At 40.8% G+C, this 25,866-nt stretch overlaps 1 protein-coding gene across 7 annotated transcripts in view; it reads right to left on the reverse strand.

Moving 5' to 3' along the window:
• Positions 1 to 25,866, reverse strand: part of NAV2 (neuron navigator 2) — a 340,973-nt gene that overhangs the window by 150,442 nt on the left and 164,665 nt on the right. The gene's annotated exons all lie outside the window — the stretch shown is intronic.

The following is a 25,866-nucleotide window of genomic DNA, read 5'->3' on the forward strand; positions in this document are numbered from 1 at the left end:
TATGGAGCTGTAATGAGCATACTGCCTGACTGGGCAGGCCCTCTGGTATGGGAGGATGCACTATCTGCCGTGGAATAGTGACTGAGCCTATGCCAGCGGCAGGGGCAGCAGCAACCACATGAGGTGCACAATCATTTTTTTTTTCTTTAAAAGCAGAGATTCCCAGAAAGGGAAATGCTCTGTGATCCCATAGTGAAGTGTACAACAAACATCTCATTTAACAGAAAAGAAATACACTTCACTGAACTGGATAGAATCGCTTGCTTCCACTTTTACTCATAGGATTTCTATCAAGATGTTTCCCCTTTAGAGGGGATTTAATTTTCTGTAATATGAAACAAAAGTCACATTTATTCCTTGAAATCTGGAGCATTATTTCCCCCCAACAGGAGGTAAGCTCTATATGGTAAACTTCAATTGCTGTTTTGGATACTCAGCACTTCTGAAAACCGGGTCCAAGATCTGTGGAAATGTCAGTCAGGAAACTTTCACATTTCTGCAAAGTCCTCTTTTGTTCACATTAAGCTGCAGTATTTGAAACAACAGTTCAGTTGTTTGTGGGTTTATTTCATTAAGACTCAGCAGTTTCTGAGAGTGGAGTGGGGGGAAAAAAAGCTGGAGCCCAGACAACACTTTTCGCTCATTGTCTTGACATAACTGACTAAGACACTTGAATTCCTTGTTGTTTTTGTTTAGTTACAGTAAAACTCAAAAGACTCTCCACATGACTGGCTAAGAACAAGGCCAGAGGGACCTCTATCGTCCGAATACAAGTTATGCCATTATGAAATAATGAGACAAGTGGACTGCCTTTCGAGTGAGTTTTTAATTTAAACCTAAACAAATACCACCCCTGTTCATTGTTCTTAAAGATTTCTCTCATTTGTAAAAATAAATCCCTGAAGGCTTGGGGTGACAGAGCCATCAAAAGGCATTAATGGGCTGCAGACAAGGGGCTGTAACTGCACCCCCTCACTTGGATGATATACGTAAATTAATATTCAGTGTTCCAATCTGGGCTCACTTTAACTACAGTCAGAACTCTGATATAGAAATAGACTCATAGAGTCTATGAGTCTATGAGTATTTCTGGAAGTTTCATCACGTGCCATAATCTGTAATTAAAGATTAATCTTTAATTCCTAGAGACTCCAGAACAATTCTGGAGGGTTGACAACCCTAAATATTGGTACGCCTAGTCTCTCTCTCCTGTTCTCTGCCTGCGGAACACAAAGTATAGTCTCCTGAGATCAGACTAGATGATCTGATGGTCTCATGTGGCCTTAAATTCTCTCTAGGTATGACATCAACACATTCTAAAAGACTGAATTTACATTTTGAGTGAGTCGATCTGAAATCAGTATCTGTACAAATACTTGGCTAATGTTTGTGTTCATACCAGTGCACACACACGAACACAAAATCTGTTAAACTTGGCTATCAAAATGGCCAATGCCCACAGGCGTGGTCTTTTCTGCTGCACCTGCTGTAGTTCTATGAGCAACTCCCTCTTATAGGCCAGGATTTCTTCTATCTCTGCTTTCTGACCAATGAGACTGCCTTTCCCGCTCTGACCTAGTTGGTTTATACAAGGTCTGGTAGCTGGAGTGGAGAAAAAAGTATGCCAGCATAGAAGAGTTTCAGCATGGACATCATTATGTACTTTCTAGTACTTCACCACATAAAGGTCCAGACGGTGCCTCAAAGCCACAGCCTGCGCTGGAGGGTAGGATGGGACATACTGTAAGCAACAGCCCTGAGGAGGAATTGTATTGACTCAGCCAGATTTCCTGCTGGGGTGCGAATACAACAGTGGCAGATCTGCCACTCCAGGAGACAGTGCAGCATGCACTCTGCTCTACCCCTGTAACTTTATAAATTAATGTGAAGAAAGGGTGGGGCCATGGCTTTATTCTCCTCCTGGGGAGGTTATGATACTAGCACCAAGTATGCATTTTTCAGCTACACTATAGCTGGCCCCCACACAGGAACTGAATGTGGGGGAAGACAGTTATGCAGGCTCAGCAAAGAGGCCGAAGACCGAATGGACCACGCAGACTGAACTACCCTCTTGCCTTAGAGATGTCCCTTCCAGGTGAGGGTAGAAAAACACTGGCATTTGTGCAGCAGTGTTGGAAGCTAGTGTTGCTGCTGTGTCTGTCCTGTAGTTGAGTAGTGGACTTCAGTTTTTGTGGCTGCCCATCTGAATCAATTCACTCAGCAATAAATACATGCACATTTATATTAAAAAAAATTAAAAACTGGAAATGTGTAATAATTGTTGCAGCAATGATCAAACAACCAGGAAATTCTGGGCCAGATCCTCAGCTGGTATAAATCATCATAGTTCCATTGTCATCAAGGTTCTCAAGTTTCGATTTAAGCTTCACTATTGGGTTTTGATTTTTTTTCCTGCTGAACTGTACAAATTAAGGACACCAATTAAGTTTCCTGGCTTTTGCCGGCTGTTTCAAAACGTTATTTAAATATAGTTTTATTTTGTTTTTAATATTCCTAAAGTTTATACCAACTATGGCAAAGTTTCTCAGTCTTGTATAAGTCTATTTCAGTTGTTATTGAAACTTCAGACTCTTTCTGTTTAGGATAAAAGATCTGGGCATATTTTGAAATGCCAAATTTAGCCAGTTAAACTGTTGTAAGATTAAACACGGACATGATTTACTGCATACTTATATCTTGTCCCATAACTGTATTGTTCTGCTGGATTTACTCTGCAATGTCTTTAAGCTACCCCATGGGGTACACAATGTAAACATACAGTCAAGATTAACTGAGATGGGCCAATTGTCCTCTAAAAATATGTTTAATGAATGAAAAATAAATAGTAGGATAGAGGCTAGTTAAAACTGTGCAATGTGGATTTATTAAAGTGCAACAAAAATCATAACACAAAATTAAAATTACACCAATAAATAAATAATTAAAATAAGAATTCACAATGAAACATTGTAGAGTAAGATTCTAGGCTAACCAAGAAATTTGAAGCTTAACCGAGAATTAGAAATGTATATACACCGTAGTCAAAACTCCTTTCCAGGCTCCTCAAGATGCGTTTTAATGCTTCACCACTATTACATTAGATTTGCTCTAATGAGAAGCCTAAATGTAAGAAGTAGAATATAGAGATTTCCTAGTACACCATGTAAGATTTAACAGACAGAATTAAGAATGGTTTGAGGTGCATTTTCATTGCAAAAATACTGCTGCTTTGGCCATTTCTCCTGCTGCACCCAAAAGATAGAGACGCTCAGGTGAAGCTGCTGCCAGCTTGTCACCTACAGGTCACTACTTAACCTTGTAAAGGCCCTTGTCAATTTCCATGTTACTTCTAGCTGCTGGAACTGAGCAGAGCAGCAAAACCATTGGCACCTGGGTGAAACTGCTTGATGTCAAACTGCTTTCTGAAGTTTGGCAGGAGAATGCCAGGGACTAAATCAGGGCTTTTTAACAGATGAGGGGGTGCCATCCCTCAGGACTGTATAAATCAATGCCATTAGTATAGCACTAGTATAGGTATTTGCTGAGGCAACTAATCAGCCTTGGGAGATAACCTTATGACAGGATTCAGAGTGGTAGCCGTGTTAGTCTGTATCAGCAAAAAGAATGAGGAGTACTTGTGGTACCAAGTACTCCTCCTCCTCCTCCTTATGACAGGAGTCAGTGAGCGCTCCTTACTGTTTTTAATCTGGGAATATATGCTGCAAAATTGCAGTGATTTTATCAAAATCTTGCAACGAAGTTCTTACCATTTCCCGAGGAGAAATTTTACTCTTTGTGCAGACCAAAATGGCAGCACCATATGTGTCCTAGCCTGGTAGCAGATACAGAAGTGTACAGCAATTTGCTACATTTTGGGGGATCCATTATTGCTGTGAGACTCTTAAGTACATAAAGCTATTTCTAAACAACTGTCAAGCACTACTTTTCTGTCAACTTTTACTAACCTCATCCAATCTATTCTGTTCCTTTTTGTAAAGGGAACGCAGGCTTATAAACAGAGACACAAGAATGTGATCCATTGCTGCTATTAAAGATGCTGTGCATGTGGAAGGGTGATCCCATAGACACTAAGGAGTATGTGTCCCCAAGAGAAGCCTTGGTACTTCAGCTGTTTGACTGTAATTAAAACCAGTGGAAATCAAACTACTAAATTTACACTGACTACCCATGAAAAATACTATGAAATTTGTCCCTAAAATCACAGGAGTAAATTGTATTTAAAAACGAACTCCTACAACATTCATTAGTAACTGTTTGTAACACACAAACCCATATGAGCCAAATCCTGTGGACCTTGTAATGCAGCCCTCACTCAGGCAAATTCTTACTAAAGTCAATGAGAGTTTTGCCTGAGGAATGACAAAGTAAAAACTGAGAGCTAGATCATGACCATTATCCATACAGGGGAATAATGGCTTTCCTTGTAACTCAGCTGCATAAGACCAACCTGGATCTTGGGTCAGGATACAGGGCGAAGGAAGGCAGGGGCTGTGGGAGTAGGATAGGGGGAGATGGATAGCAGATGAAGCCACACCCCCACTCCCATGCATTGGCTAGTGCAACTGGCTGGATGCAAGATGGAGAGAAAGTTGCAACTGGTAAAAGACTAACACAGCATGCCCCCTCTCCTCTGTGGAAAAGAGGCACTCTAGAGAAATTTTGATACAGAGGGGTGTTTCTGGGGCATAATTCCTTTCAATCTAGTCTTGGGTAATGGTCACAGAATATGGCCTATGCCTTTAAACAAATGCCAATAACTGCATGAACCCAAGCAAATTCTATGATATAAATGCAAAGGATCAACAAGTAACACCAGGAATAAATATGTTCTGAAGATTTTACACCTCTTTTAGTTGAATTTAAAAAAAGCACAGGCTTCCCAGAAAAAATCTCCAGCATCAGACAAATAGATCATTCAAACCAGAACGCATACACACACAAACATGTTTTCGATCAAGACAAGTCAGTCATATTGTACTGAGGATCAAATTGGACATAACGAACATTTATCAAATGCTTTCAACATAAATCATAGTATAGAAAATAGGTTAGGATTATAGTATTTCACCACTTCTGGTTTCAGTTAACACACACAGCACAACTGAAGAAAAATGCCAGTAATTTTGCATCTGTACCACTGAAATTATGGATTTGTCAAGATCAGTCACGTAAACTGCTTTGATCAGCAATTTGATTTGCAGAGGTAGGTCATCAGTCAGAAGTAACTTTAAAATCAAGTGTGAAAGAGTTACAAACAATTATTCTAAAATAGTTTTTTTAAAGAAAGAAGGTAGGAATTTTTTTGTTTTCTCTATGCACAATATATTGTTTATTTTAAAAAGCATTTTTGTATTAAACAGTATACCTGTAGCCTGAGATTTTTTGCATTAGAGCATTTTTTTAATTTTTAAACTATAATATCAGTTTCCAATATAAATGTAACCTCCACTGTTTAACCTGGGACACAACTTCTTTGTTAAGTTATTAACTACACGGAATTAAGCAGCACACATTTGTGGATTGTGAGCACACGTGCTTTTGGCTGTACTCAGTCCAATACGTAAAAATAATGCAAATTGTTAATTGCCCTGCATTCAGCACCTCAAAAAAAAAAAATTAACACAGTGAAACTGCTAAAGTTCCAAGCATGGAGATATTCCCATTTTATTGCAGCTAAACATTTTCATTACAAAGCAAACTCAAAAGTATAGCCAATTTACAACTTAATTTTTAACCTCATGTACTTATGCTTTCCTTTTAAAATCTCTACCCACTATTGCAGTTGTTAGCATTAATTAGCACGTGCAAAAGGGTGCTCCTTCAACCTCTGAACGTAAACATTAGATTCATATAAATTTTACAAAGACAGAAAAAGCTCAAAAACTTGTCAAAAATGTAAACAGCAAAGACTAATGAACATGGATGTTGGATTTGAGAAAAAATACTTTAACTTACTGCTATTTGTAGCATGAACCAAATGTTTCATTCTATAAAAGTTCTTTCCAGTTTTCTTCTTGCTCATGCTGTGTTGATTGATAACGAGGATGATCTTTTTTTCACCTCAAGATCCTCTATTTAAATTTTCAGTCTCTAATGAACTGTTAATCTTTCTGATGTTCCCTAGAATAGAGAGACTTTCCTACTCCACCTCTCCCCCCACCCTCACTCCATTCCTCACAGAGTTGGACTGGATGCTACTGAATTTGGCACAGTTAAAAATCAATTTCAGTGATGATCTGGCAGTTTGTTAAAAAAGGGTCACTGACTTTTCAGGATCAATTAAAGTATATCAGAGTTCTCATTTAGAAATCACAGTAACATACTGTATGTAAGGGTCATTGGTTGAGATATAAGGCTTTTCAAATTCACATTTCTATATGAATTTAATAACATACCTATTTACAATAGTATGTTCCGCTCATTGACTTAGCAGAAGAATATTTTGGGGATAGTGAATTGCAACAAATGTAAGTTAACTTGAACTACTTGTACAAACTAACTCTCCTAAAATTCATATTCTTGAAAATCTTCGACTATTCAGTACAGATGAGCCAAACAAGTTCATCAGGTTGGTAAATGCAATGATCCCAAAATGCAAACATCTGTTTAAGACCTATAAAATCAACCAACACTGGAATGATTTTTGTGACACAGAACAGGACATAGAATTTTAAGGGTGATTTTTTTTTATTTTATTTTTTTTTAAAAGAAGAAGCTACATTATGGTGCTGTGAATAGCTTCCCTTTGTTACACTAATTAGGAGATCAGAGTAACTGACAAACGATCCTGATGAGCCTCTAAAGAATTTGGTTTACTCAGGACAAAGGTAATGATAGTTTAAAGTAATGCAGAAAATATTTTAACAAAACAAAAACTCTAAAAATATATGTTCTGTATAGCATGCCACACTTAAAGGACCAAATCCAGAGGTCCTGCTTTGATTTTAACTTTATCCAAACTCAGTCACACTACCACTATTAACTGCCTGGGAAATTATCAGAATTAGCAAAAAGAGTGAGCAGAACTTCCAGATTAGGCCTAAAGAGATTAATTTAGCAATATCTGCTTGTGATACATATTCTTTTTCTCTTCTTGTTTGTATGCTTGTTTCTTTAATATGGAACAGCCCTCAGCAACATGGCAAGTTGATATTAAGAAAGATAAACTACATTTATTTAAACCTTTTTAAGCAGGAAAATAATAATCGATATATACAATTTTTGGAAATGCTCTGAACGCTGGGCACATACCATACTGGTACATTCACCAACAGTGAAACTACAGTCTATAACCTGTATTTCATCTGATAACTACAGTCTATGACCTGTCATCTGTATGTCATCTGATAAAAAAGGCACAGGTGGGTTTGATTTTTTTTAAAGTCTGTCATATTATTTACGATTTAATAGAGTTATATTCATTGATATAATGTAACCTCAACTATAAAGTTTAAAAGAAAACATTTTTGGGGGCGAGGGGCTGAATCCTTGAATAGGCTGACCATGTATCCTATCTTCAGTAGCTCTGTCTTACTTTTTAGCCAGTTAGTCTACTTTTTTTTTTTGCCTTGAGTCAAGTTGGCCAAATGTCACAAGATTTGAATCTGCCACCCTAACTCTCTTATGCTGGGAAATTATGAGTGCTGCTACCCAGGCAGGAGGAAGAATCCTTCCGTGTCACAATCATAATCCTGAACAGAACGCTAATACATATAGGGAGAATAAATATGAGGACACACTTTTCACAACAGATTTTATTGCAATATTACTTGACTTACATGGTCAAGTCACATATACCACCGGGGGAAAATAGATATCTTGCTTTTTGGTTCTATTATTTATTATTATGAGTTTGCTGATTATGGAAAAAGTGCTTGAGGCAGTGCAGAACATGAAGTAGATAAGGTCCTTTCCACCATGAGCTTGCAATCTTAGGGTATGTCCTCACTACCCGCCGGATCACTACCCAGATCGGCGGGTAGTAATCGATCTATCGGAGATCGATTTATCGCATCTCATCTAGACGTGATAAATCAATCCCCGAACACGCTCCCCGTCGACTCCAGAACTCCACCAGAGCGAGAGGCAGTAGTGGAGTCGACGGGGGAGCCTCGGCCGTCGATACCGCGCCGTAAGGACCCAAGGTAAATCAATCTAAGATACTTAGACTTCAGCTACGCTATTCACATAACTGAAGTTGAGTATCTTAGATTGATTCCCTCCCCCTCCCCCCACCCCCAGTGTAGACCAGCCCTTAGAAGACAAAGTATCTGGTGATTCTGCACTTGCTGGTAAGGAGACCTTTGTGAATCCAAGTGTTTCTGTAAGTATTTAACAAATATTTTATATTTATGATATGTGCAGCTATGGGAGAGGGCTTAGTCCTACATTTTCACAGCTTTTAAGGGCAGAAGAGACCATTATGATTATCTAGTGTGATCTCCTGCATAATACAAACCATAAAACCTTACCCAGTAATTTTTGCATCAAGCATCATTTGAACTATAGCATATCTTCTAGAAAGATACCCAGCCTTGATTTAGAGACCTGAATGAAGACCTCATTGTTAAAAATTTGCACCTTATTTCTATCTAAATTTTTCTAGTTTCCGCTTCCAAAACATTAGATATTGTTATGCCTTTTCTGATAGTTTAAATAGCCCTCTACTATCAAAAATCCCTTTACCACATAGGTACTTTTAGATTGTGATCAAACCTCTCAACCTTCTCTTGGACAAATTACATAGTCTGAACTTCTTAAATCTCTCACTATAGAGGCACCTTTTCCAGACCATTAATCATTCTTATAGCTTTTTTCTGAAACCTTTTCCAATTTGTCAATCTCCCTCTCTCTCTCTCTTTTTTTTTTTTTTTAATTAGTATGGCTTCAAATTTAGAAATTTCTGTTGTTGAGACTACAGGCCATTTGGGTAAAAAAACAAACAAAGAAAAATCCAGATTTGCCGTGCAAATCCCCCCCCCCCCTTTTTTGTCCCTACGTCATTATAATTTGGGGGCTACCTGGTAACTACATTGTAGAAAACAAGAGCCTTTGGTACTTTCCCTGTTGCGGATGTCTAATTCAATTAAGCAGAATTATAGAAACACACTATTACAGTCATTCACTGGATTTATGGATTTCACACCTCCTGTATTCTGTGTCACACAATCTCTTGTTCTTAATAATAGAAGTATAAATAAAAATGTGTGTTTTCCATTTTGGAGTACCTTAGTTATTAAATCAAGAATGCATTTAGCCTCTGAAATTTGGCTCAATGGCAATACATCTCTGATCATTTACCTGTACCTGCTAATAATTAGGTATGTGCAAATAATGTGCTTGGCAAACAAACATACTATGGGAACTATCTGATTAGCAGACTGAAGGTCACTTTTCCTTAGTGTGTTTTAGCTAGATGACTATCAGGCCATTTTATACAACACAGACAAGGTTGATGCAATAGAACAAAGAAAGCTGCATTTCTAAAGACCTAAAAATTGTAAAATGTCTTTTAAAATGTTCTATTATTCTCTTCATACTTTATCTTTTGTTTCCTTTTTTTAAGGGAGACACTGTTCAGAGGTTTTTAAAGTGTGGTAATTTCACATCTCTCAAAACCTACAGTTAAAAAGCAAAATTCTGATCCTCTTTACTGCAGAAGCAAAGGTGAATCTAGTCCCTTACTGCTGCAAATTCTCGCTCCACAGAAGTCTAATCTATCCTGAACACTCCTAGTATGAAATCTCCCTGTCTCTCTCTCTGTGCGTCATCTACAGAGCAGCCAGATTTAGTCCGTTTCCTAAAAACTACTTTAGTTTATATAAATATATAGTAAATATGTGCCAAGAAACTGAGCATCTTTTTACAAAAATGTTTTTTTTCAAGTGATATACACTGAATGGAAGCTTTGGAGACTAAAGTACTCTCTCCACAGAAGAGGTACAACACAAGCAGTAAGAGCAAGAGTTTTCCCCACAAATATGCCTTAGCAGTACTGGATTTACCATGGCGCCACTGGCGCCAGGCCCATGCTCCAAAGGGGTCCATCCCCGGCCTGCTCTTCTCCACCCCCCGCCCACCGCTCTCTCCTGTGGGGGCAGCAGGCAGAAGCTTGGTTCTGCCGGCTCCTGCTGCAGCGGGGCGGGCTCCGCCAGCAGCCAAGCTTCCCCCCCCCAGTGGCGGATTAATGATTTTGCTGCCCCATGGCCCTGAAATAATTGCCGCACCGCCCGCCCCTGGCCCCACCTCCACCCTTTCCCTGCCCCTATTCCAACCCCTTCCCCAAATCCCCGCCCCAACCCCGTCTCTTCCCCCAGCGCACTGCGTTCCCCCTCCTCCCCGCCCCGCGAAACAGCTGTTTCGTGGCGCAAGTACTGGGAGGGAGGAGAGAGAAACAGGACATCGCAGCGCACTCGCGGAGGCGGCGAGCTGGAGCAGGAGAGCTTCTCCGTGGGTGCTCAAATTTGCCGCCCCTGCAAATTTGCCGCCCTAGGCCTAGGCAATAATACGCCGTTGCCCTCGCCTCTTCCCCCGAATGTGCCGCATTCCTGTCCCTCTCCCTCCCAGCACTTCCCCCGCCACCGAACAGCTGTTCACCCACGCGAGGGAGGGGGAGGAGCAGAGCTGCAGCGCGCTCACCGCTTGGGGAAGGAGACGGAGAAGAGGAAGGGACAGGGCCTTGGGGAAGGGGGTGGAATCAGGGCATACCACCTCCAGCTCCCTGCCGTGAGTCCCCCATGACCCCAGCCCACACCCCAGCCCTCTGCCATGACTCCTGCACCCCCCCACACCCCTTCAGCACCCTGCCCTGACTTCTGCACCCCCCACACATACCCAGCCCCACCACACCCGATGCCCTGACTCCTGCACCCCCCTCACATCCCCACCCTGAGCACCAAATGGGAGCTCCTGCACACACACACACCCACATTCCCACCTGCACCCTGAGCACCAAATGGGAGCTGCCCCAGGTAAGCGCTCCACACCCCAACCTCCTGCCCCACCCTGAGCCCCCTAGCTCCTGGCCAGAGCCTGCACCCCAACCCTCAGCCTACTCCTGCACCCTAACTCCCTCTCAGACCCTGCACCCACAACCCTGTGTTCAGTGTATCCCCACACTCAGCTCAGTGCAGAGAGAGACGAAGAGAATGAGCTAGAACCAGGGAGAAGGTAAGTACCTGCTCTATGTGGGCAGGGGGGGATCTTGTTTATCCCCTCCCCAGCCCTGCTGCACTTGCAGTTTACCCCCAGCCTCTCCCTTGCTCCAGGGAGCAACCCTAGCTCCCGCCCCACTGTGCTGTGCTTTTGCCCTCGGCCCCTGCCTTGCTCCAGTCAGCAGGGACTAATCCTCACCCCATGCCCCACTGTGCTCTTGCCCCCTGACTGCCTCGCTCCAGCTGGGGACCAATCCTTCCCCCCCAACCATGCCCTACTGTCAGGGTGGATAAAAATCAATGACTTCTTTTTAAAAAAAATTTAAAAATCTGATTTTTGAGGAAAAACCTACCTAAAGATAGTTTTAATTAAGATACATCATATCTCATCATGGAATAGGAATTATAAATTCTAATTCTATAGTACGAGACAATATATTCTGGTAATGTTTAAGTAAAGTTTTGTAAATGAGTTCTAATAGTTCATGGATTAGGGACCCAATTTTATGGGGTTCCACGGGTTTCTGTATAGATTATTTAGGTTAATCTTTCTATCTACCCACTGGGACTCAGTGCTCAGTCTAGAAGATACCATCAGAGATACTTAGTTTTACAGTTCTCAAACTGTGGATTTGTGTCTCCAGAGGTAACATGCTTGTTAATAGCAAAAATGCTTTTAAATAAATAATATATAGAAGTGAGAAATAACAGACCTCAACTCTGTTGTCCCTCTGCAAATTTGTGTACACAGAGTCAATCCCTTACCTCTCTTTAAAAGTGAAAAGTTTCAAAAAGTTCAATGCATAGAAGATTGCTGGGGGCGGAATAGATCTGGACAAGGCGAAGAAGTCTGGAGATAAATGTGAGAAGTGAGGGACATATGCTTTTTTTGTTAAAATATTATGTTTGCTGTTGAAGAAAAAAATCCAGAATACTTAACGTTGTTGTTTTAGTTAAATAACACAATTTAAATGTCTGTCTGGTGATGTTCTCCTCCTAATACAGCCTGGCAAGAAAATCCTCTAAATATTAATGATTAATCTGTTGAACTGGAGATAGTTCACCTCCCAGTGACTTCATAAATATCTACTTCAATTATCTTTGGTAAATGAAATAACCAAACAATCATTCATTTTCTGATATAGCTGTAAAACTCATCTGAAAAGTTTTCAAAATAAATTAAGTGTTTCAAAATGTATAGTGTGTACCTTCTAAAAATGAAATCTACATCTATCTCTGAATTATGAAGAATATGTATTAAGGATATAATCAAGAAGAACGCACTTTTATGTAGAAAACCATGATTAAATCGAGTCTTCCTGACTAGTGATTTAAATAATGATTAAATCAAATCCACCTTGCCCGCCGTTCTCTTGCCCCTGGACTCTTCATTCCCCAAGGGGGTCCACAAATATGTTTGGTGCCGGGCCCACAAACAGTTAATCTGGCCCTGTTGCCTTAGTCACACCTGGGATAACTCCCACTTATGGAGCTGAAATGGTAGTTTAGTCACTGTAGTTATTCAGTCTTTGGGCCTCTTTCATGAGATTTCTACCAGGGGTGCCAGGATTAAGTGTAACAGAGGGTCCTGTGGCACCTTTAAGACTAACAGAAGTGTGACAGTGTTTGCAATTAAATGATTAATTCATTATGCTTTTAGAATACTTTGAAGATATGAAATAATAAGTATTATCATCATCATTTTCTGATTTGCACACCTGTCCACTAGGAACCGAACAGTAATTGAGTTTCCTTCTTTACAGTCTGAAAAATATAAATCTTTTTTGGCCTTGACAGTAGAGAGGTAAACTTCCTAGATTTTACTTTAACAGCATTTATTTTTTACTATAATTTTACCTTACATTTATATTGAAAGAAAATCTAGAGTACAGTTTTTTTCCCCATAGAGCTCTACTGCCCTCTGCAGGATTATTTTTTTAAAAAAGCAATATTTATAAAGAAAGCTGGAAAGGACTACCAGGCTCAAGCAATTACGTACTGGATCTTAAGCAATTTTTTTACATTCATAAATGATGCAGCAAGCCCAAAGGTGCTGGGGCTATGAAATGCCAAGCCTAGAGGCTCAGTCCTGGCAAGCACTGGCACAAATTAAGCATTGGGGTTAGTCCACTTACAGTATTACCTAGGACCCCATGGAAAATAGCTAGAACACAAAGACATTAGTGTTTACTACATCTTTACATTATGTTTAGTGCAATTTTCAGTTGTGGGGGGCAGGGGAACAGAGCAGTCACATACAGGATTGCTGTCATATGCTTTGAGGGCTTGATCCTGCAAGATTCAAAGCCCTCTTCTGAAGTGCTCAGTGTCCTTGAAGTGCAATGAAGAAAGTGGAAGAATGAGGACACTCAGCACCTAGTAAAAGTGCCCAGCATCTTGCAGGATTGAGCACCTGATGCATTGCTTTCAACATTCCAAATGCTGAATGGCTTTTTGAACCCCTAGGCTGTATGAAGGAGAGAACCTGACATAACAGGCCCATTACTCGATTCATATGTATTTGTAAATTTCAATAGCGTTTCTGCCCAGGGGCTAGTTCTGCTCCTCCAGTACAAAGGAGAAAGAAAATGTTTCTCCACTGCACATTGCATATGCAAATTAGATTTCAGATTAAGGTAATTGTTTATTTGTTTAGAGATTATGTCTGTGAAACAGCCACAGGGAACAGGACTATGAGGGATCTCCAAGATATCCACTCCCCAATGATTCACAGAGCAGGCATACGAATGCAAGACTCCTACATTTGTTTGGACTACTTAGAAGTGTCTTGGATAATTAAGATGAGTTCAGCAGTGACATTGTACAGCGGCAGATGTTATTTATGCTGTAGTTTACTCACAGTCTTACTTGTAAAAGGACATAAAAGTAAACCAGACAGGAGTATGTTTATATATACATGGACTAAATGACAATTGACAATTCAGATGTGAATTACAAGGCTTTAATTACATGAGGGGCTCTGGTGACATCAGAAATCACAAGCTTGAATAGTTCATCATTTCTTCAAAACCCCAAGTTGTAATTGGAGCCCTGTTCCTTTTTTCATTATTATTAAAAGAGCCTTTAACAACCCTAAACGAGTAATAATTTACATCAAACTGCACTGCCCAGAATGCTATTGCTATTATAAATGGCTAATCATCATGAAAATGAATGAAACATCTTAGCACAGAAGGTCATATTATCAAAGTGCTGCGGGGGGAAATTTGTGCATTGAATTTCCATTAATATGAATGGAGTTCTGAACATAAATCATCACATACAGACTGCAGAATTGGACACCCCCCCCAACTCCCTTCCAAGGCTTTTGATATGTATAATATGTACATACAGGGATAGGGGTAATAGGTGGGGAGGATAGAGTAAAGTTTTATTGCTGTAAATTTTGAGATGGTTCTAATAAAAACTTTGAAGGCCTGAACACCAGCAATCACACATTTTCTTATATTACAGATACTAAGGCCTATAATTTGCTTTATTCTGTTCCCTTCTTGTTTTCCTAGTCTCCTCCTGATTTTTCCCCATCTTTTACTTTAGTACATAAAGTTACTATGAAAAGAATGGATTTGTGTGGCTTAGTGACATCAGAGCTGTAGTACAGAGTCAACTAATACAAAAAAAATAATGAGGAGTCCGATGACACCTTAAAGACTAACAGATTTATTTGGGCATATGCTTTTGTGAGTAAAAAACCCACTTCTTCAGATGCATGGATCTGAAGAAGTGGGTTTTTTACTCACAAAAGCTTAAGCCCAAATAAATCTGTGAGTCTTTAAGGTGCCACCCGACTCCTCGTTGTTTTTGTGGATACAGACTAACACGGCTACCCCGCTGATAACTAATACAATGTACTGAAATGTGTTACCATGGTTTGTGAAGTATGGGAGATTACAAGCCTGATGATAGGAAGTTCTGATTCCACAATTCAGTAGGAGGTTAATAAAAGTTTCAGGTGCTCAACATGCTTGAAGTGATGCCTTTTATGACTCTGGCCAAATTTTCATTAGTAGCCACTCATTTTGGTTCCCTCCATTTTTGGATGTCCTACCCGAGACATGTTGGGTTCAATTTTCAAAAGTGCTGCGCATCCAAAAGTCCCAGCTGAAGTCAATAGGAGCCACAATAATCAAACGGAACAATGAATTATAAACAAAACCTCTAATGAAGTCTGCATTCTTTTAATTTCCTTTAAAAATGTAGGATTACTGTTTGAAAATATTAAATTGAATATTGTGGCTGCTGAAGAGGTTATACGGAAGGTCTGTCACTAGGGAAAAAATGAGTGCATCTCTTTTCTTTCTCACTTGTGTTTAACATGTTACACCAAATTGGCCAATCTTTGTACTGAACTGACCTATAAACTTCAGGAAGAGTCTGGTTTCACTTTTATATACTGTGAAGTACTGCCAAAGACTTAGCTTTCTTCTTGTGACAGCAGTGGTATTTGAAAATGAAGATTAAAAACGTAACTGTTGTTTCACACCCTATGGGACAGCTGGGTCACAAGGTATAACACCTATATTTAAGTCCTTATCACCGCCTTAGTTTCTTTTCTTGCAAGCTGTTCAGACTTTAAATGAAAGGAGACAGGAGCTAATGGATTATTTTTTATATGTTTTGCCAATGAAAGTCATATTCTCTTCCATGTCTTGCAAACTGTAGTTTATCAAGCCAAATGTTAAGAAGCAATCAGGGGCAATGTCAGGCTACACAATGGATAAATGAAGTGGAAAGGATCACAGGCCAGTTCGTAGACCACAGCACAAGGTGTTGAGAAATTCTACTCCTGTTTTTGTCACAAATGTCTTGGGTTCACCTCTCTGCACTGCAGTTTTCTCACAGAAAAAGTAATGAGAATGACATTTACCTATTTTACAGAAGCTGTATGTGAATTATTTCATTAATGTCTGTAAAGGACAGAACAGGCTAGATTGTATCTTTAGACACAACCCTGAGCAAGGGGTGATACATAAATTGCAACATCCCAAAATTAGCCCTGGTAGGCATTGTGCCTTCCAGATACCCTTCTGATGAACAGTTGCCTCCTTGCTCCTTCCAAAGGAAGGATGGAAGTGATTTGCTCATGCTGGCTCAGTTGTACAGACAGTGCACTGTGTGTGTGGGTATGTGTGTGGGACAGAAGCACATGGAGCCAAGGCTCTGATTATGCCCCACCCACTTTCTCCAGGATGGGAAGTAGCAGGTGCGCATTGACTGCTTCGTTTTGCATGTCCAGATTCAAGTCTGATCAGCCTGCATAAGGATGCTGCAGAGTCCAAGTCACAATCTACTTCAATGTTTGTAGAGATCCTCTGGTGAAATTAATGCAAGGAAGTCCTATGGTTTGTGTTATGCAGATGCATGTGTTATGCAAGAGGTCAGACAAGATGATCACAATGGTCCCGTCTGGCCCTATACTCTATGTAAGATTCTAACCAAGTACAAAGTACTGTCAATATTAATGGGGAAAACACACTGATGATATAGCCAGTCATTATATGTATTCCTTTGCTAAGGCTGGGTGGACAGACGATAGTGATATATGTATAATTTAAGAATCTATCCTTTTTGTAACACAGTATAACAATATTGGATAAAGCCTTTCCCTAAGTCTTTAAAAAAACCCATTTGTATAATTTTATTGATTAATGGGATCTCTCCTCAAATGTAGGGTTATTTTTTTTCCTGTAGCCAGCTACTCCTCTATGCTCCATTTACTGTCCTTTTCATTTCAGATGTATTCTGCTTCAGTTAATTCATTTTCATTGCCACAAGACACAGACAATTGACTAACAAGACAATTTACATCTGGGGGGAAAAGACCATAGATTACTAAAAGGTACAATTTACAAACATACTTAATAATAAACAATATAAATGTATTACCCTGAGGCCTATTTATACCATCAAGTCATCACGTGTCCCAAAAGCCTGGGACCTCTTAAGGCACACTTCCCTTTCTCCCTTCCCCATTCCACAAACACGCAATGAAGTAGCAAATATTATTAATATTAAAAAAAATATTAGCAAGCCCTAATCTCCCATCCCTTATGTCCAAGAGAAATGTACCTGTTGTGCTCTTGAACTTGCCCAGTTTATTCATTATTTCAACAAAGGACAGTAGATAGAATAGCAGGTGTAGTTCAAGAGTTAAAACTTTATAAGCATTAGCTGAACTATAATTGTTAAATGACAAAAGTGAATTGTTAGTCTAAAACTGAAAACCAAGAGTTCTTGCACTGTTGTCCAAAATATTACTTGTTACTATGATATATGCAGAGGTAATACAATTTATCTATCATATACCTTTATCATCAGTCACTTTTAGGTGTAGGGTGCTAGGAACACTTACTCCTCTTAACTTCCCTACCCCTTAAACAGATAATCTATCTAGTACAGTGGGATCTGCTTGGCATGAGATATTACAATGGATTGGAAGATAACTGACATTATTTCAGAACGACAGATAAATCCTGTTTTTCCAACCCCTATATAGTTTATTAAATACTCAAATTCTTATCAAAACCAAAATTCTGTCATGAACCCCTGATTTTATTAAGACTTCAAATGTCTCCAGAACCACACTTGAGTTCAGTTTTACTATACTCTCCAATTGGGTCCACATGTGGAAAATATGAAACTATGAAACAAACTGGCTCCACCAAATTCTTGGATTAATTGCAGATAGTTATAAGATTACCAGACACGTTGCACTGTTATGACATTAAAACAATTAAAACATCCTGATCCATACACTGTATATACAATTTTCTAGAAAGAAAATAGCCAAATGTTTGTAACTCAGATCGTCAGGGTTAATGTCACCACAGAAAAGACAGCTAAATCATTAAGTAATTTGCCCTCTAAAATACCTGAAAATTGATCTACCAAGATAAATTACTGTAAACTTTTTGACATATACGCATTTTCTCTGGTAAATGCAAAGTCTTTTCTCATCTAGCTCCTGATATGAAGGTTCTGAGTGCCTCCTATACAGTGCTAAGCATACTCCCTTGATGCCATTGAGAGCTGAGATATGGGCCCTACTATAACTGCATTCGAGATAATATTGTTAAAATCAGTGAAGCTCGGCCAAAGGACTTGATGGTGGGTGGGAGTGGGGAAAAATATTATTTAATGAAAAGAAACAAGTCAGCATGAAGAACCACAGGCATGTTGGACCAGGGCTCTAGTCACCTCCTACCCAAAAGTATCGCTAATGTCAATGGAAGTTATGCACACATAACCAAGAGGAGACTAGAACCCATGGGGGCAGGACTGCCATCTCCACTACAAGAGGGTAGAAATGTTTTGATAGTAAAATCATTCTGTTCTAAGTGTACTGGTGCAGTGACTTTATTAGGGACGCCAGTTTAGCTGTCCCGCTGAGCCACAAGCTTGATTGCATCAGACTAGAGTGACCTTGCAAATAAATCGCTCAATCCTCACAGGCTACATATGTCTTTAAAACGCCATAGATGCAAATTCCATTAAAGAGCTTTGAGATGCAAACTCAAGCTAATGAATACTGTCAAATTACTAACTTAGTGAGGGGACACAATTTCAGTAAATGTCATTCAACTGAGCATTGTCAGAGAGAGAACATTGAGCTTGGCATTTCTGAGGAGCCGCCACACATATAAGCAGTCTCTGCAACATCCATAAAGCTATCGTCTGTTCCATCTTAAAAATCTACACTAAATGATCCTTGAAATTAAATTTAAATCATGCACATTTGGCACCTTAGTTATAAAAGAGGTGAGGAAGCCAAATGGAGCTATTTATCACATGAACACACTAAAGAAGCCTCCACTGGCCATTTTCCATTCCTGTCACAGTACTCATCAAAAATACCTTACTTACTGATTCGTTTTCTATTCCCCCTTGTCTGGGACTGATGCAGCCTTCCAAACAACAAAATGAAAAGGCATGTTTCATAAGTGCCAGGGAAACAGTATTTATTGAACCTACTCTTTTTATGTGTGTGCTCAAGATGGCAGGTCACAAAACTACCTTTATTACAAGGGGATTTGCTTCAATTACATTGAAGCAGGAGTATACCTTTCTTGGGTAAAGCCAGCTATTTTTCAAATAGTAAATGTCATGCATTTACAACATTCAAGGTTTTAATTTATCTTCCCCTTGAAAGGCTCCTTCATGGTGCAGAGTGGGTCTTTCAGAGCCAGCAACACCAATGCCACTTAGATAGGGTTACCATATCTATTAAATAAAAAAAGAGGACCCTCCACGGGCCCTGGCCCCGCCCATTTCCCCCCCCATCCCTGCCCCAACTCCACCCCTTCCCCGCCCTAACTCCGCCCCCTCCTCCCTCCCAGCCACGGGGAAAGGGCTGCCCGAGCGTTACTGGCTTCACGGTTTGCCAGGCAGCCCCCAGACCCTGCGCCCCCGGCCGGCGCTTGCCCAGCGCAGCTGGAGCCCAGGAGGGGAAGCGCCCAGCAGGGGGCGCAGGGTCTGGAGGCTGCCCAGCAAACCGTGAAGCCAGTAGTGCTTGGGCTTCGGGCAGCCCCTATGCCTCCGGACCCTGCGCCCCCAGCCGGGCACTTCCCATCCCGGGCTCCGGCAGCGCAGGGTCCAGAGACATGGGGGCTGCCTGAAGCCGGTAGCGCTCGGCTCTTAAACAGAGCCGAAGAGTCGGGGAGGAGCAGAGCCGCCGCGGCTGGAGGCTCTGCTCCTCCCCTGACTCTTCAGCTCTGTTTAAGAGCCGAGCTGCCCCAGCGCTACCGGCTTTGGGCAGCCGCCGTGCCTCCGGACCCTGCGCCGCCGGAGCCCAGGAGGGGAAGTGCCCAGCCGGTGGCTGGGGTCCAGAGGCAAGGGGGCTGCCTGAAGCCCATAGTGCTCGGGCAGCTCGGCTCTTAAACAGAGCCAAAGAGTCAGGGGAGGAGCAGAGCTGCCATTTTCCCGGACATGTTCGGCTTTTTGGCAATTCCCCCCGGACGGGGGTTTGAGTGCCGAAAAGCCGGACATGTCTGGGAAAAAGAAGAACGTATGGTAACCCTAACTTAGACCTGAATGCATGGTGAGAGCTCCTGCCCTAGAACTCAACTGCCACCCTAGCCTGAATGGTACTAGGGAGTATCAGCACAGTGAACAACTAAGGAGTTAAAAACAAAATTAAGGCTCTGTTTATAATGTACATGTTTTATTAACCTTTACATTTGGAATGTGGTTCGATTTTAACAGTTATAACATTGTATTCCATGCCAGTGCTACACTACTAATACTTTAGCAAGGGACTCTTACACAAATGTCCCCCAACCTTGATAACTTGAGAAGGGTGTGCATGTGTGTGCATAGTTACAAAGAGGAAGGGCAATTTGTTTTCTCAAAGAATGCTATCTCATAACCATAATCAAAAGAGAAAGGAGAGTCACTTGAGGTTTTATTCTCATTTACCCCATGACCCCTTTACACACTCAGAGCAGTGTAAAGAGGCCATAAAATGATGGCAAATTACATTTCCATTAACTTTAAGGCACTTTACAAGGCTAGAGCAGTATACAGGGGCCTCAGTGTAAATTGGAATCAGGCCATTCAAAAGAAAACCAGTGGGGCAGATTCTGTGCAGTAGCTCCTGAGAAAGAAAGAACCGAAGGTGTGGGTCTGGTGGACGGCAGGCAAAGGCAGCTTTATGCCATCTTTGTGTAGTCCATATGCTGCCTGCATTGGGACTGGAGCAGAGCCTAAAACATAGTAGTGCAGCCCTGGAGGTTTACCTGGGCTGCTATAGGTTGCTCTATACTACGAGCTTGCTCCCATCCCCATCTTCTCTGGAATGCCCAGTGTAACAGGGGGAGGAGCAGAACTGGGACCCTTATGTTGGCTCTATTCTTTTCATGCAATGGGGAAATTCTCACCAACCCATATAGTCTCCCCATTTATGTTGCCAAAGCGAAGTATAGATTCAGAGTCGGGGGGGCAAGTATATGAAGTGAGTGTGAAAGGAAGGTTAATACTTCATTCCTTGTATTCCTTGTAGCTATACTGAATATCCCTTGCAGGGAACCCAGGGTATTATCCTAGGACACCAAGAAAATATATGGTTCTTGGTCCAATTCGGTTAATTCTAAAGGTAAAAATTTGTTCTTCAGAATTTATGAGTCCTAGGGAACCAGGATATGTAATCTCTAGCAGAGCTGATTTAACAATATCCAAAGAGAGAATGGCTCAATGAGGGAAGGGTATCATCTAAATCTTCCCTTCAGAACCAAGAATGCTATCTCCAGGCCTCATGTCTCTGGGCTAGAAAAGGCAGACCTCTAGACCTGACCTTCGTTCATCCATCTGTTTTGTGAGCTCCTTGGGTGTCTCTTTCTTTTTATATATTATATATATATTGTGACAGACCCAGACCAGGTACAGGAGTCTGATAGAGGACAAATATACTGGTCACTGGATGAGTAGTTTTCAGTTCCCTGAATGACCAGAGCAGGGGCTACACTAGAGTACTCAGGAACCTGCTAAAACCAGTTAAGGCAGGCAGGCTAATTAGGACACCTGGAGCCAATTAAGAAGAAGCTTCTAGAATCAATTAAGGCAGGCTAATCAGAGCACCTGGGTTTTAAAAAGGAGCTCACTTCAGTTTGTGGTGTGAGTGTGAGGAGCTGGGAGCAAGAGGGTGTGCTGCTGGAGGACTGAGGAGCACAAGCGTTATCAGACACTAGGAGGAAGGTTTTGTGGTGAGAATAAGAAAGGTGTTTGAAAGAGGCCATGGGGAAGTAGCCCAGGGAGTTGTAGCTGTCATGCAGCTGTTACAGGAGGCACTATAGATAGCTGCAGTCCACAGGGCCCTGGGCTGGAACCTGGAGTAGAGGACAGGCCTGGGTTCCCCCCAAACCTCCCAATTGACCTGGACTGTGGGTTCTTCCAGAGGGGAAGGTCTCTGGGCTGTTCCCCAACCCACATGGTGAATCTCTGAGGCAAGAAAATCCGCCAATAAGCACAGGACCCACAAAGATAGAGGAGAAACTTTATCACAATATATATATATATATATATATATATACACACACACACACACACACACACACACACACACACACACAGCCTAGCACAATGGGGCCCAAATTTGATTGTGGCTTCTTGTGCTTTTTGCATTACAAATAAATTATGATAACAACAATAGTTAACTCATCAGCTAATAAAAAAGCTATGCAGAATAAGCTCACATATGGAGGACTCATTTGGAACAATTCAACATTTTCCTTCTTCCACGATCAGAATTTAATAAATCATAAATGAATTATACGTCACAATGCCTTGTAGCTAAGGATTTCAACATCTATTAGGCAGTCTCCACCCTAAACAGCTTACAATCTAAATAGAAAAGACAGACACAGAGCAGGGGAAGGAGAAGAACACACAAGAAGCATGTACAGTGTGGTGGTGGCAAACATCATGTTAGTTCCATATTTTTTATTTTATTTTATTTTGGTGGGTTTAGTTAGGAGGGATAAGCTAAATGGGAAGAAAAGTGAACAGAGGGGACAGCGAAGGGGAGAGGCTAAGGGGACAGCTCGGGGAGAACAGGACAAGAGTGTATGTGTGAAAGAAAGCTGAACTGAAGAAACTGAGGGAGGGAATGCATCCCTGTGAGGTAGTGAAGTATTATCATCCCCATTTTATGAATAGGGAAACTGAAACATAGGAAGATTAGAGAGACAAGGTGGGTGAGGTAATAGCTTTTATTGGACCAACACAGAGAGGTTAACAACCATATTCTGAAAAGCGGCCCTGAGTTTTGGATGCCCAACTTGAAATGCTGTGCAGAGTTGGCTCTAGGCTATCTAAGGTAACAAAAGTCCAACTCCAGCTACTACATAAAATTGTTTATAAAAATCAGCAGAAGTTGGAGACAAATAGACTGGTACAAACTGGATTGTAAGTTAAAAAAAAAACTGGTAAGGCATCTGCAAGGCTCCTGGTAAAGTCCAGGTTGTCATGACAACGAGATAAAACATTTAGAAATGTGAGAAATATTTATAGCTGAAAGTACTAAAATGTGTTTTGATTGGTTAATTTTAATATGATGAGGTTGCTACCACTTCTTGGGCACTGCTTATCATTGGGTCACCAATGGGAGCAGAGGGACACATGAACTGGAGGGAGCAAACTTTACAAGTATGGCTACCATCTCCTCCATCTTCTGGGACCTTTGTTGTCCTCATCCTGAAAGACACCTTAACCAGAACGAGCCAGAGAGTGCAAACCAAATGGCATTACCACCTCCACCAGCTGAGGCTAAATAATGAACAGAACCTGAAAATTGGGCTCCCTCCCTCATGTGTTATTCTCATTCCTCACCTTATTTCTTCTCCGTCCTAACTTTCTCTTGCTGCCTTCTGTATAATAAGAGTCTGACTAAGTCAGCCAAGACAACTCCACCTTAGCAAAACTGCTGTGAGCCTGCAACCAGAAAGGCAGCTAAAAGCAACATCATAAACAGCTTAATGCCAGGACTCAGAGCGGCTGATAAGTCCATGTGCTTGGCCTGTGTTTTTCCAGCAGCAAAGTTGCAAATGAAAATTAGCACCAAAGATCAGGAGCTGCATTTACTATCTTTCTTTTCTCTACCCTTTTGTGTGCATTTTGTCTTAAAGTAAGCAGGATTGGACTCCAAGAAGAGCAATAGCTCCAAACCATCTCAGCTAAACTTTGTTTTTCCTGCTCAAGAGGACATTTAATACCATCTAAAAGACTGTCAAACAGATTTCCCTATAAAAGAATTTATACAGCTAAAGGGAATAAGGAATACTGTTAAAATGAAAGCCTCACTTAATACTTTATACTTCAAATGCTTTAAACTGTTTGTTTTTCTTCTTCTGTGTCTTTAAGAAAAGGTTACAAAGATTTTTATTGGTGGTTGGTTCAGTGGGAGTAAGCCAGCAATAAACTGATATGAAACTCTGGACCACATTTAACTGTTTAATGTTGTAACAGCAAACAAGACTTTTATTCCCTTGTTGGGCTTGAGACATCCCCTTATCATCACAAAGGCACCCCAAAATTGAGGCACCTAAAACAGTTATCATTTAGAAAATATGCCTTCTAATGACCAGCCCAAGGGCACAGAGAATCACTGGCACAGCTACAGATTGAAACTATGGTCCCAATTCTGCCCCTTCTGATTAATGGGGTCTAATTCCTATATAATGGTATGTCTACAGTATAGCAGCATAGCTATGGAGCTTCAGCTGTGCCACTGTATTGAAGATGCTTCCTACATAGATGGAAGGAGTTTTTCTGTCAATTTAATAATCCACCTATCCGAGAGGCAGTAGCTCGGTTGACAGAATTCTTCCATCAACCTAGCTGCATCTACAGTGGGGGTTAAGTCAACCAAATTACGTTGCATAGCTCTGAGCAATGTGGCTAGGTTGACCTAAGTTTTAGGTGTAGACCAAGCCTAAATGAGGTCAGAATTGTTGCTCATGAGTCCTTAGTCCAAGAGCTATTAACTTGCTGTCTGCTCTTATTAGATGAACCTGAGCATGTAGGAGCTTGGATAGCACAATTAGTAGCAGTAAGATGATGTCTTGATAGTATTTATATTGCAGTGGTCTGTAAGGAATTAGTTACTACATAGGAAATTGAGTTTTTTGTGACTGAACAATTGATAAATTATTTCAGTGAATGCAAAGAAAATAGTAAATCTAAAAATACCATAACTTCCCCCTCCCCAAATTTATAAACATTCTAAATCAGTGAAGTTCATTCAGCTCCTTCTATAGGGAAAGAGTTCGCGGGAGGAAGCAGAGCTGTAGATCGTATCAACATGAACCTCTGCTCTCCCTCTTGTAAAAGGCTGCAGGGATCGAGATGAAAATAAAACTGACACAGTGGGAAGATACATAGCAGGAAGACTAGTGAAGAACCAAATAGGAGAGGTGGAATTGTAGCAGCAGGAGAGGGGGAAAAAAAATCAATACCTTCAAGAACAGGAAGGAACATATTTCTTTCCTACCTAAAACTAGTATTGATCTATAAAGCAAGAGCTGTATCATACAGTCGTTAAATAAAAGGCACACTTATTTACAGTTCCTCAGTATGAGGAATATATTTAAATTCATGCTGAAACATAATGCCTGATGTGAATCACTACAGTCATATTTAGTACTAAACTGTTCTGTTATCTAGTTTAAGTTTAACACCACTGAGAGAGCCTCCTTGCATTATGTTTTTTCTCTATTATGTATACAGCAAGCTCAGAAGTAATACAATGGGATATCGAGCATGAGTGTTAAATGTTGTGATAGCTTAGAGATGCCTGTCAACAAGAAAAATAAAGGAGTGGTGGCTGGAATTATTTTGAAAGATAATTTATCCAGAAAAAAAAGATGACAAAGTACTGTAGGAGGCTAGGAACAATGAAGATGTACAGCAAAGTCAAAACATACTGCTAACAGAAATCCTCATCTATGCAGCATGCACTGAAGAATGCCTGATCCAGAGCTCACTGAAGTCAATATAAAGATTCCCATTGAATTCAATCAGTTTTATCTCAGACCTGAAGACAAGTTTGCAAGCATGGAACCATAGAGGGCCATAGGAAAAACAGCGGCACATCTCTAGCAGTGGGACTGTTTTAAAAGGAAAACAAACAAATTTTGGGGAGGGAAGGTCTCAAATGCAGGTACCTACGCTGACTCTTCCT

This window comes from Malaclemys terrapin, chromosome 4 (assembly GCF_027887155.1).
Source record: "Malaclemys terrapin pileata isolate rMalTer1 chromosome 4, rMalTer1.hap1, whole genome shotgun sequence".
Classification (NCBI taxonomy): Eukaryota; Metazoa; Chordata; order Testudines; family Emydidae; genus Malaclemys; species Malaclemys terrapin.